The sequence below is a fragment of the Tenrec ecaudatus genome, chromosome 1 (genome assembly GCF_050624435.1).
Source record: "Tenrec ecaudatus isolate mTenEca1 chromosome 1, mTenEca1.hap1, whole genome shotgun sequence".
NCBI classification, from domain to species: Eukaryota; Metazoa; Chordata; class Mammalia; order Afrosoricida; family Tenrecidae; genus Tenrec; species Tenrec ecaudatus.
In genome coordinates, this window is record NC_134530.1 from 70,502,915 (window position 1) to 70,518,628 (window position 15,714).

The window sequence follows — 15,714 nt, forward strand, 5'->3', positions numbered from 1 at the left end:
GTGATCACACAGGCTGGTGTACTTCTTCCATTTGGCCTTTGTTGTTTCTGAGCTAGATAGCTGCTTGTTTATCTTCAAGCCTTGAAGACCCCAGATGCTATATCTTTTGATAGCCAGGCACCATCTGCTTTCTTCACCACATTTGCTTATGTACCCATTTGTCTTCAGTGATCGTGTTGGGAAGGTCAGCATCATGGAATGGCAATGTAATAGAGCAAAGTGTTCTTGCATTGAGGAAGTACTTGAGTGGCGGCCCAACATCCATCTGCTACCTTAACACTAAACCTATAAATACATGCACATAAACCTATTTTCCTATTATCATATATAAATATATGTACATATGTACATGCCTGTATTTAGTCCTCTATAAATGCCCTCTTTCCTCTATTTCCTTTTATTTTCCTCTTGTCCCACTATCATGCTCATCCTTCATTTGGGTTTCAGTAATTTTTCTCGGTTAAATTGCCCTTGATCAAGCCCTATCAGGCCTCTTACACCCTACTCGCCACTGATTCTGGATCACTTGTTGTTCCCTTGTCCCTGGGTTTGTTAACACCACTTCCTTTCCCCCACATCCCCCTCTCCCACGTCCCTCTGGAAACATTGGTCCCATTGTTTTCTCCTCCAGATTGTTTTTCCTGCCTATCTTATCTAGATACACCTGTAGAGATAACAATAAACACAAAAACAAGAGAGAGTAAAACAAAAGAAAATAAAACAATAACAACAAACCAATGACAAAAAAAAGAAAAGCCTAGAAATAGTTCAAGCTGTTTGTTGACCTTTAGGAGTGTTTTCTGGTCGAGTCTGATGAGGTGTCACCTGGCCCCAAAGTCTATTTTTGGTACTCCCTTGGGGCTTCCTTGCTCTGCTCCCCTTTCTGTTCTGTTGTATGCTCTTAGTATTTTGCCTTGGTGTGGTGTCTCCAGTGTTGTCCCCCTGTAGGGCTATGGGTCAGTGAGGGATGTCGTGTCTCATAGTGGGGCTGGCTATATGGTCTTCTCTGTGAATTGGCTGCTCTGAGCGGGGAGATTGTCCTCAAGGCTTGGTGGGTCAGGATGTACTCCATTCTCCTCCTCCCCCTTCATTTGCTCCCGTGTGCTCTGAACAGACATGTCCTTCTCCCTGAGCTATACTTCAGTGCTGTCCTCTGAAGTAAATTCTTGTGCGGGGAGGGGCGGCTGTCCACGTAGATCTCAGTCCTCTCTACTGGTTACCTGTTGATTCATCCTACTTTCAACCCCACCTCTAACCACAATCTGGATCCTGGCTTTCACAGAGCTCTTGGTCATATTCCCTTGGCTCTCTGAAGACTATAATTCTGCAAGTAGATGCATTTCCACATTTGACTCCTTGCCTTCCCCAGATAAATAGGTGGAGCCTAGATTAAGACCAGAATGGCAGGGTCATCCACATTATCGGGCAGTTGCCCTATATGCAAGAAATTAAGTTGTTGTTCATTAGGTGTCATCAAGTTGGTTCTGATCCAAAGCAGCCTTGTGTACAACAGAATGGCACACTGCCTGGGCCTGGGCCATCCTCACCATTGTTATGTCTGAACCCAAAGTCACTGGAAGTCTGATAATCTGCTTATCATAACTGGTTCAAAGAGTCAGGAGGAAGGTTGCTCCTTTCTAATACCGAGTGACATATATATCTATTTTAAGTTACACATTGCCTGAAACCAAGACTAATCATCAAGTCTTCTCTTCTTCAACTGAAACATTCCCATTTCCCCAAATAACTTCCAAGTCCTTTGCATGACATTTAGCATAGAGCTCAAGTTCTCCTTGGTGTGGCACCCAAGGCCCTCTACCATGACTCGGTATGTTCTCCCTCACACACACTTCATGCTTTCTTGCCACAAAATCCTATTTGCAGTCCCCTGAGTTTTAGTTAGAAAGTTGAGGCTGTCTGCTTCCATCATGGTTACAGCTTTAGAAACCTGTAAAGGGCCACTGTGATTCAGAATCAACTTGATGGTAGTGGGTTTGGGGTGTTTGGTGATATTGTAGCTCTCAGTGCTCTCCCGTACCTTGTTTATTGATTCTTTATCTGACTCCTGCTTATATTTCAACACTGAGCTCATGTCTCTACTTCTGGAAGACCTTTCTTGACAATCTCCCCATTCCCCAAATGAATTTTCTTGCCCTGCTTGTATGTTTTCACCATTCTCCGTGCACATTTCTGTCCCTCCCACCTCCGTGCATATTTCTCTCACAAATTGTACTTAGCCCATCATTTTGTAACTATTGATTATCTTCGTGTTCCTGATGGACCATGATCTTAGTGAGTCATGGTACTACTGGTGGTAAGTAGCACAGAACATTGAAAACAGAATGGGAACCATAGGAAGGTCCACTCCTGGAGGACAGAGCCACATTTTTCACCTCAGCATTCCCAGTGTCCAGCATTGGCCTGTAATTAGCTGATGTTCAGTGAATGTGGAAGGAATGTATGAGCGAATGCTCTGTAGCAGAAGGGAATTTCTCTCAGATGGTAGCCACCCATGTGATGAACTTATCTTTTAGTATCATGAGGATGCAGCGGCCACCAAAATGGAGCTAGCAGACTGATGATTTAGGTCAGCTGCACGGAAATTCTGGAAGAGGCATTTACTGAATTCATCGATGTCTCAATTTCCCTCTTTCAAGGATTGAGGTTCCTTCTTCCTTCCACCATAGGCTAGCAAGAATGAGTGTGCAACAACAAAAGAGAGAAAAGAGCCCCTTGAAATGTGTAGTAGTGTTCCCCGAGTTCCCTAGGTGCAGACAGCAGGGTAGTCAGCATCAGGTAAAACTGAGCCAACCATAGCCACCCCGAGTTGGCACCCAACTGCTGACAGGAGGAAGCTTTCAGTATGTGGAATTAACCTGGGCCGGAGAATTCTACTCTCTCTCTCCTTTTTTTTTTTTTTTTTTTAGAATTCTACTCTTATCTTCTTCCAATTGTGGTGATAAAAAATTCCAGGTATTTCATAAATAACGTAGGAATTTGAGTCTCAGTGTTGTTGACGAGTAAATGTTCTAACTGGATCTGTTGCTTCAGTCCCAAGAGTTTCCAGGAGAGGCCTGGTCAGGGAATTACAGAACTCTAATTAGCTACTAATTGGGTATTTAAATAATAATAGCTAAGTCTGGACTATTAGTGAGAGCCCTAAAGATTTTATCTAATGAGGAACTTATTCTGCTGCCCAGGCTCTTATTCCTTGAAGTCCACTTGAGATTAGAGTTGTTTAGTTCCTACTCTTTTTAGTTTCAGGGACTTTGAAGTCTCATGATGCCTTACCCCTCGGATATGGGCACAAATGTCCCCACAATTAGACAAGGACACAATCAAGTCAAGTCACTTGGTTATAATTGGTCTGTAACTTAAAGGGAGGCTTTAGAGCAAATGCTTATTTGCCAGATTCCTTAGGAGAGAAATCCAGGTTCCCAAAGTCCAACTCTAGCAGAGTTCAGAGAAGTCATCTTCTTATCTGACTGGAGTGGAAAGATTACCAGTATTAACTCGCACCCTTCCCTGTCCTGAGAGGGAATCAAGTTCCACTGCCATGCTCAGTCATACCTGCAGAAGAGCTGGAGAAGAAATCCCAGCCCCCATCCTTGGCTTGCGGCCAACCTCCTCCTTCCTCTTGCACAACCTTGATCCTGGGGCAGGAATTGGCATGCTGAATTTCTGAAGAAACTAGGACTTTGATCCTTGGAGCTGAATGGGTTGGACACAGTATCAATCCTCCTTTTAGTAACTCTGATTTTTTTTTCCCCATCTAACAACATATTATGAACATTTACGAACTTACTTGCTTAGAGATTTCTTTTATTCTTGTTGTGGCTATATATTTTTTACCATCTGGATATACAGTCATTTATTTTTCTAATTGTTTCATACAAACATCTGGCTACTTTTTTTCCTCTCCTCTAAACATTGCTACAACTAATAATAAGCAACATTGTCATCTATCTACTCTTTCTTTAGGCTAAATTCCTTAAATGTACATTTAAATTTCTCATCTACCCTGGTCAGTGTTCCCCAAAAGGGCAGGGGACAGGGTATGGGAGGGCTGGAAGGATCTATGGGGGCTGCTGAAGCAGATATCTGCATTTGATCCTGGATTATGAGCTATAGTACAAAAGGTTTTAATCGCTAAAGGGATGTGGAGTAATTCTTTTTTCCTGAAAAGGGGGTAGTATGCCAAATTGAAAATCTATGAATTAGATGGTTTACAGTTACCACTACTGACTTCTGATCAGGGTCACAATATTTTTTAGGGTGCTCCTGTCTGCACCCTAAAAAAATATTGAATCCAACATCAAATCCCAGGCAAATAATTCCATGTAAAAAATCTAGACCTACTGGACAAGTTGAGATTGGAGGACTCCCAAGATTATTGCCCTGAGATAGACACTGAACCAAAGCTAACCCCTGAGGTCACTGTGTAGATAAATAATAAGGTATTGGCTCACAAAATAATGTGCTAAGAATTGTATCATTGTGATCCTTGTTACTCATTTAAATTTTTAATTGGGGCAAAATATATACAGCAAAACATTCTCCAATTCCACAACTTTTATGCATATGATTCAGTGCCAGTGATTATACTCTTCATGATATAGGAGGCTGTAAATCTGTATAGGAGCACATAGCTTCATCTTTTCCCCAACGAGTGGCTGGTGGGTTTGAACCACCGAGCTATGGTTAGCAGTCCAATACCTACCCAACAGCACCACAAGAGCTCCTATAAGATGATACCAAGAAGTCAATAATTGCTTTAACAGTCAACAATTACTTAAACAGAGAATGTAAGGGGTGTAGTAACTAGATTAATGGAACAGAACAACCAGAATAGAAATATTGAGAATATTCATATATTGTAGAAAATATAACCAACATCACTGAATGATTTGTGTAGAAATTATTACATGGGAACCTAGACTGATATGTCAATGTTCATCAAGAACACAATAAAAGATATCTTTTTAATATAGCTGGAGCAGAGGGGGTACACTTTTGAAAATTTAATACATATTTGCAGGCTACGCTACAGAAAAATTATACTATTTTGCATCCCTACCAACTGTGTAAAACTTCTTTTCCCCCCATATTGTCCTCAACAGTGGGGTTTGATCTTTTAACTCAATCAATTTAATCTGGAAAATGATTTATACTTCTTTCATTACTTGTGTGTTTATGCAGAGTCTCTTCATAGCCAATTTACTGTCTTTGAGAACCACCTGTAAGAACTTTGCCTGTTTTTTTTTCATTGAAACATTTGTCTCTTTCTTATTGATAGTAGTTCTTTACATATGAAGAAGTTTAACCCTTTAGCCTTTACATGTGACAAGCTCTTTTCCTAGTTCATCCTTTTGTGCTTAACCTTGCTTATGTTGCACAATTTTCGGTTTCTTTTCTTTTTTTTTAATTTTCAGTTTCATTAGTAAAACTCAGTATTTTCCATTGTACTTTCTAACATTGGTGTCAAGTAGTCTGTCCTACCCTTGGATTGCACAAATGTCCTAGTTATTCTTGTGATAGTTTATTTTATTTTTTTTCAGATTTCATCTTTTAAATTGGCTCCATGAAGGACATCCTAACACTACATGAAACACAACAGAATATTTTTTCTCCCAGTATTAAAACAATACTGACATTCACAAACATTTTTAAGCTCTTCTATATAATCAGGGTGGTGATTTCAATATAGAGTAAAACAATACCTCTAAGTAATCAATTTTATCGATGCAGATTTCTTGTAGGTACATTCAGAAATTTCTAACCATGAAAAAGAAACATTGTGTACAAAACTTGTAAAATGTTCCTTATAGATACTCAATAATTAAAAGGGGGGAAAAATCGGCCTGGCTGAAATTGTTTGCCAGAATAATCCTGAGTGCCCAAACTAGAAAACTGGTCAAAGGAAAAATACCCAGACTCTACAAATGTCGCAGAATTTGTCTTTAAATGGGAGAAAAAAGTTTTAAAAACATGGTGTTTACTAAAAGGTCTTTTAACAGGCTACCCTGGGAGCTTAATTCAAAAATAGAAGTTGATGTACTAAAACAAAGATGTTTCAGTGCAGCTCAAAAATCTTTTATAAATACAGCCATCTGGAAGGACAATCCTGGTTCAGAAGAATTTTTATTCCGTGTGTATCTACATTATGTGCACGCCTCATCTCAGTTGTCGTAATTATCTCTATAATTTCCTCCAGAATAGCGGTCATAACCCCTTCTGCCACTGTAGTCTCTGGACCATCTGTATCCATATCTGTATCCTCCAGGTCGACTGTCACACCTGCTGCTCCCCATAGCCCAGGTCCCCACCACCTCTGGAGTAGCTGCGACCACGCCCATGAGCACCAGAGGCACCCCCTCGCCCCCCCCGCCCCCCCCAGACTTGCCTGCGTGATCCACACGAATCTGGCGACCATCCAGGGACTCTCCATTCATGGCTCGCATGGCATCTGAAGCATGTTCTGGATTGGTAAAGGTGATAAAACCAAATCCCCGGGATCGCTGAGTCTCCCGATCCTTGAGACCACCACCTCAGAGACAGGCCCAAAGCTGCTGAAGTGATCTGCCAACGCCTGCTCATCGGTGTTGAAGTTAAGACCTCCCACGAAGAGTTTCCCTTCTTCAGAAGACATGGCAGTGAATTTGGGTCCTGGAACAGAACAGCAAGAGTAACAACAGCTAGCGCCGAAGACCAGCGAGAATGAGCAGTTTATTTTTTTACATTCAAAACTTTAAACATTCTGAAATTTACTTTATTTAAACCTAACACATGTTAGAAGCCTTTTATTTTCCCAAATCTGTCATTTTAAAGTGGAATCTCTAAGGCGCTTTCGTATTCATTGATATAGCCTTCAGCATCACAGCAACAAGCAAACCACCACAATAGTACAGATGAACAGACAAGTGATGATGAAAACTTCTTAGACAGAACCAGATACCCTGCCTGAGGGAACAAGTCCCCGGGCCTGGGGGATCAGGACCACAGTCTCAGGGGACACCAAGGTCAATTGGCATAACAGTTCCCAAAGACAATGTTCTACATCCTAATTTGGTTGAGCATCAACGGGGCTCTTAAAAAGTTTATGAGCAGCCATCTAAGGTGCAATTCTTGGTCTTTCCCTGCCCAGAGGAAAGAAAAGTGACACAAATCGAAAGACACCTGGAAAGAGTCCAATGGACTGATAGAACATGCGACCATCAGTCTTCACAACCTTGAGACTGGAAGAACTGGATGATGCTTGGCTACCACTACCCAATGCTCTGAAAAGGATATGAAGGAAGGTCTCTTGAGTTTCTGCTTCTGGAAAATCTTCATGTGGCTTGGCAGCTCTCTTCCCTGTCTCAACTCTGCTGCGTCCTTAACCTCTTGTATAGTTCAGAAGGGATTGACTCAAGATACACCCTACAGAAGTTCTTCATTAACGTAACAAAATAAGCTCACCCTCAAATGGTATTATAACCACAGGCATAGAGGTTAGGATTTTCAACACATATATTTTGGTGGCATAGTCAATCCATAAGATCAAGTGTCTTCACTGGGGTTCCTTCAAAGTCAGACCGTGAGACAAGCCTGGAGTACAGTCATTTATGTGAAAGAGGATCCCAGGAATTAGAGGAAAGGAAGGAAGGAAGGAAATGAGATGAATAAGGGAGAAGAAACAATATATTAATTAGTTAATGCGGTGCACAACGGGAGCTCAATGCCCCACGAAATTATTTGAGAAATTGTGGAAAACAACACCCAGAGTTGTCCCAGTAGAGGATAAGGAGGCTGGAACCTTTATCTAGAGGTCCCTGTCCCTCCATTTTTTGTGTTGTTTCTATGGACCTTAATTCCTCACACTTCAAAGTGTGGTTACACACAGCCAAACTGCCATGAACCTCCTACAAAACAAAATAACTGTTATGAAATTCTGTGTCCAACTTAGTTTGTTACTATTTCCAGCTGGGGTGACTGTACAAGTGCCTGAGGCTTATGTACCTTCCACAGGTGGTACTCGGGAGGATCACTGACCTACTAGGGCCTGACTCTCGTCACGCCTTCCCTACTTGTTTGCTACTCCTTCGAGCCCTTGGTCCCTACTTGTAGCAGTTACATGAATGACATACTATTAGATCAAAAGACATTTAGCCTTGAGTTCCTGGGAATGAGTCTGGATTTGAGGACCCCCCCCCCCCTGAAGTAGTCCTGGTGGTGCTGTTAGGTGAGCGTTGTTTTAGGGTATAAAAGAGACCCCATCTGGAACATTAACTAATTAATTAATTAGTTTCGCAACCATTGGGAACTAATATTGTTTGAAGCAGGCTGGCCAGAGAGACCCCATTTTGTTGACTGTTGAATGGCCTGCCTCCTTCCCCCTTCCCTTCTTGGAAATCCCCATTAGTGACTGATTTTAGAATGTACTTGGGATCAGGACATTGTAATTAATTTTGTTATTCATTAATATTGCTCCTTTTGATGTTGTATCCAGGATTTTTTAATCAATCCTGAACCCTGTAACACTCACTAAGTCTAAAAGAATGTTAATATTAACTTTGCTTTCTGCTTTTGTCATATGCTTGCTTAAGTCCCTGATAAGTGATAAATGAATTTTTGCCTTTTAAGTCACCGAAATGTTCACTTGGAGCTGGAATTTGAAGGATAGCTTTTATATTCTCCCATTCCAGTTATAACCCAATAAAAGACTCTTCTAAATTTCAGGACATTATAGTGGTTGTCATTTATTTGAACCTGCAACAATTCCATAGGTCAATCACATGAAGCAGTGTTGTACAATTGCTACCACAATCCGTTTCCAAACATTCTTTTCCTTCATGAACTCCTTCATATCACTTCCTCTTTACCCTCACTTCCCCACAGTTTCTCCCCCCAATAAGTCCTGGGTTTCATTGGAATATAACTCAAGTCTTCAGAGACAAAGACAACACAAAGGCATAGATACATCATCCAGACGAGGAAGGCCGCCAACACAAGGTTCAAAGGATGCTGAAGTGTTCATTGTGATACCAATCCTTAAAAGGGCTGGGTGGGCAAGGGAAACTGTCAAGAAAGCATGATTGGTGGCAGATCAATGCATCAGTTACAGGTGGGACTACAGAAGCAGGGACAGGACCACGTGATTGGGACATATATTGTTAGATAGAAGGGTTTACAAGATTGATCCAGGGCCTTCTGACCAAAGTAGGGCCAAACTGATAAGGCATGGCTCATGACTAGGCTGAGTCTATACTGTCCCCAGTATGGTGACCTCCATCAAGAACGTACCTAGGCAGCCCCAGAAAGACTGCCCCTCCCTGGGCAAGCCAGAGAAGGGTAGAGGCAATCCACTCTCCAAGGCATTCTACCTGTGGGTAAGAGTCTATAGAATGGATGGAAGTTTAATTGTGTGGTGATTCTGCAGTTGGATTTGGGGCTGTCACTGCCATTCATACCCTTATGTAAACCAGGGCGCCCAGAATGTAAGTTCGAATACAGCACTGGACAGCTAACATCAAGGCTGGGGTGGTTCAAACCCACCAGCTGCTCCGAGGAAGGATAAAGCTGTCTGCTCCGGTAAAGACTTTCAGCTTCGGAAACTCTATGTAGCGTCAGAATCTAAAAGGTAGTAGCTTTCTCCTTTATGGAGTACAAACTGACTATTGATGAGGGGTCTGGATTCAAGGGTCTGAGAAGATCTGCTAAGGATATGGACTAGTACCTCCCCTCACTATCTTGCCTCAGGTTCCTTTTATCTGGGTAAGGGACATAGGCTTCTATTCTCCTGGCTGCTCAGTGCTTTTTGTTTGTTTGTTTTGAATTTGTATGTTTATTTGTTTGTTTTTGTTTTTTAAAATCAGTTTATTGGGGGCTTGTACAACGCTTATCACAATCCATACATCCATCCATTGTGTAAAGCACATTTGTACATTTGTTGCCATCATCATTTTCAAAACATTTGCTTTCCACTTGAGCCCTTGGTATCAGCTCCTCATTTTTACCCCTCACTCTTCCCTCCCTCATGAACCCTTGATGATTTATAAATTATTATTTTGTTATATCTTATTACACTGTCTGATGTCTCCCTTCACCCACTTTTCTGTTGTCCGTCCCCCAGGGAGGATGTTATATGTAGATCCTTGTAATTGGTTCCCCCTGGCTGTGAACTTTGAGAGTGGCTTTCTAATCATCCTGTGATGAAATGGGATCTGGGCAACCTGAGCTTTGATCTCAGTTCTTACTCTCACAACCCCAGCTTAGAGGAAGCAGGAAGTGCTGGGAAATTAAACACCTGGATAGCCTTAAGCTAGACTCAGTGATGATCAGAAGGCATTTCCTCATTCCTCTGACTAGCTTATGTTTCTTTTCAGATCCTAGAAACCTCTGCCAAATGCTGACTTGGTGAGTGGAGGGTAGGTACTAAGAACTTGTCTGTCATTTCCTGTCTTTGAAGTGCTCCCCAAGGCTGTGCCTCTCCCTTTCTAGTTTTTCATGCTCCAGCCTCTTCCCCTGCATTCCCTAAGACTACCTCTGTGCACCCACCTCTAGCTCTGCATCCCACTGTTGTCCATTTGTCCCTCTGGGTTGTGAACTTTGAAACCAGAGGACAGAACTGGTCCAATTTTCTATCCTCAGTGCCCAGTAAAAGGCCTGTTGTTAGCTACTATGCAGTTGGCCCCCTGCTTGATGCCCTGTTCACAATAGAGCAAACTTCTGCCTGGCTCTGTTCCATGCCCATGTTAAACTAGGGGTCAAACTATGGTGACCCCTGGGGTTTTCATGGGATGATTTCTGGAAGTAGATTGCCAGGCCTTTCTTCCTAGTTTGTATGAGCCTGGAAGCTCTGCTGAAATTTAGTCAGCATCATAGCAGCATGCAAGCCTCCACAGGACATTGTCTGGGAACCAAACCTGGGTGGAAAGTGAGAATTCTACCACTGAACCACCAGTGCCCTCAGTAGATGCCTATGGCTTGGTAAATTCTTTATTATTTCCCTTTCCTATCTCCAGACTCTTCCACTGAACCCTTCCTTTCAAGACCTGCTCTTGTTTAAATTCCCTACATGCTAAAAAAAAAACAAAAAACGTTTCCTTCTATCCCATCTTTCTCTTTTTTTCTTTTTATTATGGGGGCTCCTATAACTCTTGTCACAATCTATACATACATCCACTGTGTCAAGCACATTTGTACACTTGTCATCATCATTCTCAAAACATTTGCTTTCTGCTTGAGCCCTTGGTATCAGCTCCTTATTTTCCCTCTCTCACCCCTTCTCTAGTGAACCCTTGATAATGTATAAGTTATTATTATTTTGTCATACCTTACACTGTCTGACATCTCCCCTCACCCACTTTTCTGTTGTCCATCCCCCAGAGAGGAGGTTATATGTAGATCCTTGAAATGGGTTCCCCCTTTCTACCCTACCCTCCCGGTATCAACACTCTCACCACTGGTCCTGGAGGGATCATCTGTCCTGGATTCCCTATGCTTCCAGTTCTTATCTGTACCAGTGTACATCCTCTGGGCAGCCAGATTTGTAAGGTAGAATTGGAATCAGGATAGTGGGGGGACAGGGGAAGGGGGCATTTAGGAACTAGAGGAAAGATGTATGTTTCATTTTTGCTACCCTGCACCCTGACTGGCTTATCTCCTCCCTGCGATCCTTTCTTAAGGGTATGTCCAGTTGCCTACAGATGGGTATTGGGTCCCCAATCAGCACTCCACCCCATTCACAATGATTTGATTTTTTTGTTCTTTTTTAATTTTTTTTAAAAATTTTTTTGTTCTTTGATGCCTGATACCTGATCACATCGACACCTTGTGATCACACAGGCTGGTGTGCTTCTTCCATGTGAGCTTTGTTGCTTCTGAGCTACATGGCCACTTGTTTACTTTCAAGTCTTTAAGACTCTAGATGCTATATCTTTTGATAGCCAGGCTTTATCAGCTTTCTTCACCACATTTGCTTATGCACCCATTTGTCTTCAGCGATCTTGTCGGGAAGGTGAGCATTATGAAATGCCAGTTTAATAGAACAAAGTGCTCTTGCATTGAGAGTACTTGAGTGGAGGCCCAATGTCCATCTGCTACCTTAGTACTAAACCTATAAATATATGCACATAGATCTATTTCCCTATCATCATATATAAATATATTTATATATGTACATACTTTTTTTAGACCTCTATAAATGTCCTTTGTCCCCTAGTTTTGTTCCTCTATTTCCATTTACTTTTCTCTTGTCCCACTATCATGCTCAGCCTTCATTTGGGTTTCAGTGATTCCTCTTGGTTACATTACCCTTGATCATGTCTTACCAGGCCTCCTGCACCCTTCTCACCATTGATTTGGGTCACTTTTTTGTTCCCTTGTCCCTGGGTTTGTTAACACCATTTCCTTTACTCCCACCTACCCCCTTCCCACGTCCCCCTGGAACTGTCGGTCATGTTGCTTTCTCCTCCAGATTGTTCATCCAGCCTATCTTATTTAGAGAGACCTGACATCCTATCTTTCAAGTCACTTACCCACCACTTTTCTTCTCTTCTTTAGAAGTCAACCCTAAGATTCTGCACATCTTCATCTCACTCCTAAATCTAGGTCACATGGTCCAAGCTTGCACTGTTCCACTGAGACATGTGGTTCCCAAGAGCTTCATGTCAGCAAAATCCAAAGTCTCTTTTTAGGCTTATTTGAGTTCTCTACATAGGATCTAGTCAAGCTTGGCTTCTACAATAACAAGTGGCCTGTGTAATGGCCACCAAGGAAGCCTGGTAGTGCTGTGGTAAGACATTGGGCTGCTACCTGAAAGGCTGGTGGTACAAAGCCACCATCGGCTCCGCTGGAGAAAGATGAGACTGTCTGCTCCTGTGAAGATTTAGTCTCAGAAACCCTAAGGAGCTCTGGCCTATACTGAGTCTGTCCTACAGAGTTGCTGTGAGTCAGAATAGACTTGATGGCAGTGGGTTTTGGTGGTTATAATGATGTCCGTGGACCCTGGTGGTTCAGTAGTCAGGCACCCAGCTAGCAGTTTAAACTCACCAGTATGTTCTGCAAGAGAAAGATTTAATCTGCTTCCATAAAGATTTACAGCCTTAGAAATCCTATGGGGCAGTTATATTCTCCTTCAGGGTCACTGTGGGTCAGAAGAGACTCTGTCGCAAAGGGTTTGGCTTTTGGTTAAAATGGTCCTGAGTGATTTGTATTGTCTGACATTCATGCCTTCTCCCCTTAAGTGGGGGCTGGATTCTCTTATAACCCTGATGTCATCCAGTAATAGGGCTTCTAAGACTATAAATCTTTAAGGAAGCCTATAGTCTCAACTTTCTCCCTCAGAGCAGCTGGTGACTTTGAAACCCAATGCTTACCTGTAGTGCCACCAGGGATCTTTGGCTCCCTTGTAGTCAACAGACTATGGCAGGACGGATGAAATGCTGCTTCCAATCCTCACTCACTGCCATCTGATGGATGCCAACTCATAGTGAACCTATAGGTAGAACCCCTCTTGTGAGTTTCCAAGACTGTGCCTCTTTACCCTAGTACAAAGCCCTGTTTTTTAAAAATCATTTTATTAGGGGCTCATACAACTCTTATCACAATCCAGACATACATCAATTGTGTAAAGCATATTTGTGCATTCATTGCCCTCATCATTCTCAAAACATTTGCTCTCCACTAATGCCTTGGCATCAGCTCCTCATTTTTCCCCTCGCTCCCCGCTCCTGCCTCCCTCGTGAACCTTTGATAATTTATAAATCATTATTTTGTCATATCTTGCATTGTCCAGCGTCTCCCTTCACCCACTTTTCTGTTGTCCATCCCCCAGGGAGGAGGTTATATGTAGATCCTTGTAATCAGTTCCCCCTTTTAACCCCACTCTCCCTCCACCCTCCTGGTATCTGCCACTCTCACCACTAGTCCTGAAGGGATCATCCGCCCTGAATTCCCAGCATTTCCAGTTCCTATCTGTACTAGTGTACATCCTCAGGTCTAGCCAAATTTGTAAGGTAGAATTGGGATCATGTTAGTGGGGGAGGAGGAAGCATTTAGGAACTAGATGTAAGCTGACCAGATGTCCTGCTTTTGGCGGGACTGTCCTGATTTTTAACAATTTTCCCCATGTCCTGAGGCATTTTAAAAAGTCCTGATTTTTGGAAAGAATGCACGACAAGCTAGGGTGTATGGTTTTCGGCTGCCATGTGACTATTTCACCAGGATATGAGTTTTATCAATGGTGTCCCGCTGGTGTCTGACTTTACTAATGCTAAAATCTCGTGTTTCATTGTTGCTACGTCACACGTTGACTAGCTTATCTCCTCCCTGAGACCCTTCTGTAAGGGGGATCATACAATTCTTATCACAATCCATACATACATCCATAGTGTCAAGCACACCTATATATTTGTTGCCATCATTATTCTCAAAACATTTGGTTTCTACTCAACTCTTCATTTTTCTCCCTCCCTCCCTGCTCCCCCCCGACAATCCATAAATTATCATTATTTTGTCATATCCTACACAGCTGTAAACTTCTATTGGCCTTTTGCAAACAAGAATTTATTTGCCAGGAAGGATGATCCCATCCTACTTCTGCTGGAACCAATAGCATGGTCACCTGTTTGCCGATTCTGGGGTTGACCCGGATGCAGCCTATTCTGAGCTTCCTGTTGGCAATGCTGAAGCCTGGCCTCCCCAGCACCACATAGAACTCCAGGCCGGCCGTGGATAGCGATGCTAGAGTCCTATTTGATCCCCAGATCGATGTGTTTTTGAATCCCAAATCCAAAGTTTCCAGTATCAGAGAAGTTATTTTTCTGTAACTTGCACTCCCACACCTTTAGATCTTGCTCCAAGATTTCCTTTCTCTTGACCCCGCAGACTGCAGAGGATGGCAATTTTTTCATTTCTACTAATGCCAAAGTATCTGGCTTTGAAGACAGGGGTCTGGCCAGTGAGCTGCTCCAGCATGTTGGCTGCCCAGATGCGTCTGTCTCTGATCTTCCACACACAGATGTGAGGATGTGGGGCTCCTGCGTAGGGTTCTCTTTTTTACCTTGATCCTGCTCCTCACTGGAGAACGGGAAGAGATCAGTTATTCTTCTTTATCACCTTTCTCATCTGCTAATTTTGTTTTTAAGATAGTCCCATAATTTGTCTTTTCTATTCCATCATGAGGCTTTTTCCCAGGACAGACCATCATCAACTCTCATAAACACCCCTAAAAAACGCCCTTGCTTCCAGCTTTGTACTTCCTTCACTACTGGCAGAGTGATGTTTAAAAAATTCGATTCTGATAATGGCATAATCCTGTTTAGAATACTTTGTTCCCCAATTTTTCAAACGATACACTCTTTTTGGCTTAGCAAGCAGGGCCTCCTCACCTCTTAGACTTCACTTCTAACACTTTTCTCATAGGGGCCTGATCTAGTTATAGTCAGTTGCCATTCACAACCTTCTTTTTTTACTTCTAAAGCTTTTACATGTTGGTGCCTTTGCTGGACATGTCCCAATCTTCTGAACAAGAACTGCATGCTTCCCTTAGTTCGGGACAAATACCAGAAAACCTTCATTCAGTCTTAGGAAAAAAGGATATTTTATTATCTTAACTAAATCCAGGAATAGGGCATATAGTAGACATAATATAACACTCAGGATCCTGTTTCTCTGCTACCCTAACATTCTCTTGACTCTGCGCTTCTCTTTTTACTAGTTTCCTCCTCATTC

At 42.4% G+C, this 15,714-nt stretch overlaps 2 pseudogenes; both read right to left on the reverse strand.

Annotated features, from left to right (window-relative positions):
• Positions 1 to 5,829: 5,829 nt before the first annotated feature.
• LOC142435048 (RNA-binding protein 3 pseudogene) lies at positions 5,830 to 6,649 on the reverse strand (annotated as a pseudogene).
• Positions 6,650 to 14,547: 7,898 nt separating this feature from the next.
• LOC142425944 (large ribosomal subunit protein uL5-like) lies at positions 14,548 to 15,403 on the reverse strand (annotated as a pseudogene).
• Positions 15,404 to 15,714: the final 311 nt, after the last annotated feature.